A 3974-nucleotide genomic window follows, 5' to 3' on the forward strand; every position below is an offset into this window, starting at 1 on the left:
CACGGGTTTGATTATACAAAACGCGCACAATCCACCTGAATTGTCCGGAATTCTCGTAAAAAGTTCGTTTTTATCAATATCATTCAAAAATATGATATTTGACCACTTTTGACATTTTGACATACCAGTCAGTCCGTTAAACACAAAACTGCCGGTTTCGTTAAAACAATTATAATTTAAATCTTTGATTAATCATAACTAAATGTGTACTTATATATAAATTATGTTAATTTTCCTAAAAATACATTAAGACATGAAGAATTTAATAAAATATTTTCAGAAATTTTATGATTAATTATATATTTATAAAAATTCATTTAATATGTTATAATCGTGTAATAAATGGCCTGTTTATATCAAACGACCTCCGAAAAATCCGATAATTTTTAAAAATGGCCTCAATGTTTTTAAATAGCCCCTGTAAAATCTCCAGAACCTAAATCTTTTGACAAAATGCCTTTTTGTGCGTTTTTTGGCTGTTAAGATTCGGTTAAATCATAATTGCACAAACCATACTTAGGCATTTCCAATGATCCCCAAACTTTACCAGTGATCTTACCATCACATATTAATCTCCAAATCCAAATTTCAGAATTTTTCAATATGTTTAGCTATATTTCCCAAATAAACGCTCATAAACGGAAATAAATTCACCAAATATTCTCCGTTTATCAAAAAATTACCAAATTTGAACAGGGACTCATTTATATGATCCCTAATGTCCTTGAAAATTTTCACAAGCTAAAAACAAGCACGTCACAACCTAATACTAAACAGCCCCTAAACGAGTGTTACGTGTTTACCTTGTCGGTTTTCGATGAGTTTTGCTAGCTTAAACGACTCTCCGGGTCTCGGATTGCAAACTCAGTGTATCTACATATCATATAACATCAAACCAAGCATAAATCATCCATGTGACAGCCATGATAATTAGGGTTTCGGTTTTGGGTTCAAACCGAACTTTCAAACCGTAAAAACGTTGTATTCATGTTCTAATCCGCGTTTTTGACCCAAAAAGTATATTTTCCTGGTTTGTAAACATGTTTAACATCAAAACATGATTTTACTTGATTTTTATGATTTTTGGATGGTTAAACATGTTTAAAACTAATCAAGGATTAATTTTTCATGGTTAAACTATGTTAATCATGGTTAAAAATAAAGGAAAATCACTATTTACCTTAGGGTTTTGATGAAGCTTGATGAAGAAGAACAGCAAGGGTGTTTTCTCTGGAAAGTTTTGGTACAAAATATCTCCGAATATTTGTTTTATACAAAAGATACTAGAAGGGGGTGGGCTGTCCCCTTTTGCGGCCGCAAGCTTATAAGGGCCCATTGGGCCTCTTTTTGGCCCAATGGTGCCTCGGTTTTCGTGCCACGCGTAAAAGTCGGTCCAAAATTTAGTTCGGGTTCAGTTTTTCGCAAGAAAACTAGTTCGAGTACGAAAACCAGCGCGAAAACGAGTGTTTTTCAGCCTAGTTTTGTAAAATAAGAAAAACGTACTGACTCGTTGTAAAATTCCAAAATATTTTCACGGATTGCTTATATAAGTGTTTTATAAATTTTTTTCGGCTTAACGGATGCTACAATGCTCGTTTTGATATTAACGATCGCGTTTAAGCTTATAGCTTATCGATAAACGAAACCTTTTTCGTTTAAAGAGTTTTAAACGTACTTGGGCCTAAATATCAATATGTTAGCCTCTATAGCATATATATAACTCGTATATGACCCCTCAGTATGTATACGGGTCATAATTAGTATCGGTCAGTTACTCGTTTAAGCACTACGAATTAACCGATTTATCGTTTACTTGCTACGTGGTGAATATAGTATACCTCGTTTTGTCACGAATGTCACATTCTCCCCCCGTTAAGAAATTTCGTCCTCGAAATTTAATGTGTCATCGGTTTTCTTTTTAGGGAACAGGTGTGGGTATTTCTTTCAGAATTCGTCCTTTCATTCCCAAGTATATTCGGGTACTTGTTTTGAATTCCACCGAACTTTTACCAATGAAATTTTGTTGTGCCGTAACTGATTGGTTTTCCCGTCTACAATTTCTACTGGTTCCTCTACGAAGTTGAGCTTTTCGTTGATCTGAACATCTTCCAGTGGTACTATTGTTGTTTCATCAGTCAAACACTTTTTCAGATTCGATACATGAAACACGTCGTGAATAGTGCTAGTTCTAAGGGTAGTTTTAGTCGGTAAGCTACGGGACCAATTTTTGCAATAATCTCAAAAGGTCCGATGTATCTCGGGGCTAGTTTACCTGTCTTTCCAAATCTTATAACACCTTTCCACGGCGATACTTTTAAAAACACCTTATCACCTATTTCAAAAGATAACGGTTTTCTGCGAACATCGGCATAACTCTTTTGTCGGTCGCGGGCAGCTTTCAATTTTTGCTTAATCTGGTGAATCTTATCGGTGGTTTCCTGAATTAAATCTGACCTTGAAATTTGGGTATCACCCACTTCCGTCCAACATAGTGGTGATCTACATTTTCGCCCGTATAGAGCTTCATAAGTTGCTGCTTGTATACTACTGTGATAAATGTTATTGTAAGAGAATTCAATGAGCGGGAGGTGTTGATCCCAATTCCCTTTGAAGTCCAGTACACAAGCACAAAGTAAATCTTCTAAGGTTTGGATGGTTCGTTCGGATTCGGGTTCCCAAGGCTTCTTGTACTGCTTGCCAGAAATGTGAAGAAAAGTGACTGTCTCGATCTGAAATAATCGAAAGAGGTACTCCGTGTCGGGATACAATTTCATCGATGTAAATTTGAGCGAGTTTTTCGGTGGTGTAGTTGTTACGGATGGGAATAAAGTGTGCGGATTTGGTTAATCGGTCAACAATTACCCATATAGCATTGTGTCCTCGGGAGGTTTTAGGAAGGTGCGTCACAAAGTCCATGGTAATTTGTTCCCATTTCCATTGTGGGATTTCGGGTTGTTGTAACATTCCCGAAGGTTTTTGATATTCCGCCTTCACCCTTGCACATGTTGCACATTTACTTACATACACGGCTACATCCTTTTTCATGCCAGGCCACCAGTAAAATTCTTTAACATCTTTATACATCTTATCAGTACATGGATGAATAGAATATTTGGATTTGTGTGCTTCATCAAGAATAAGCTCGCGGAGTTCACGAAGTGTAGGAATCCAGACCCGGTTTTGTAATAATATACTTCATCAATTTTCTTCTCAAAATTCCTTTCATTCCCATGTAGTTCTTCTTTTTCTAACTGATCTGCCTTCAAAGCCTCATCTTGTGCCACCCGAACTTGTTCGGTTAGGCTACTTTGAACAATCAATCCGAGTGCTCGTACCCTTAATGGTTTGACTCTGTCTTTTCGGCTTAAAGCATCAGCTACTACGTTGGTCTTACCCGGATGGTATTTAATCTCACAATCATAATCATTTAACAGTTCTACCCATCTCCTTTGTTTCATGTTTAGCTCTTTCTGATCAAATATGTGTTGTAGGCTTTTGTGATCAGTATAGATGGTACATTTGGTGCCATACAAGTAATGTCTCCAAATTTTCAATGCAAAGATAACTGCGCCTAATTCCAAATCATGGGTCGTATAATTATTTTCATGCACTTTTAATTGTCGGGAAGCATATGCTATTACTTTCTTTCTTTGCACCAGTACGCATCCTAAACCTTTACGAGATGCGTCACAATATACCACCAATTCATCAGTTCCATCTGGAAGGCTTAATATTGGAGCCTCACATAACTTCTGTTTTTACGTTTGGAAGGCCATTTCTTGTTCTTCTCCCCATTCATACGCTCGATCTTTTTGAGTTAGGAGGGTTAGAGGATGGGCAATACTTGAAAAGTTTTCAATGAATCTTCTATAATACCCGGCTAGTCCTAAGAATTGACGAATTTCTCTTAGTGACTTACGCACTTGCCAATTTTAATGGCCTCAATTTTACCGGGGTCGACTTGGATTCCTTGT

Source organism: Bidens hawaiensis, unplaced genomic scaffold, assembly GCF_021521415.1.
Source record: "Bidens hawaiensis isolate Kalapana, Puna unplaced genomic scaffold, B.hawaiensis_p1.1 tig00003653_1, whole genome shotgun sequence".
In the NCBI taxonomy this organism is placed as follows: domain Eukaryota; kingdom Viridiplantae; phylum Streptophyta; class Magnoliopsida; order Asterales; family Asteraceae; genus Bidens; species Bidens hawaiensis.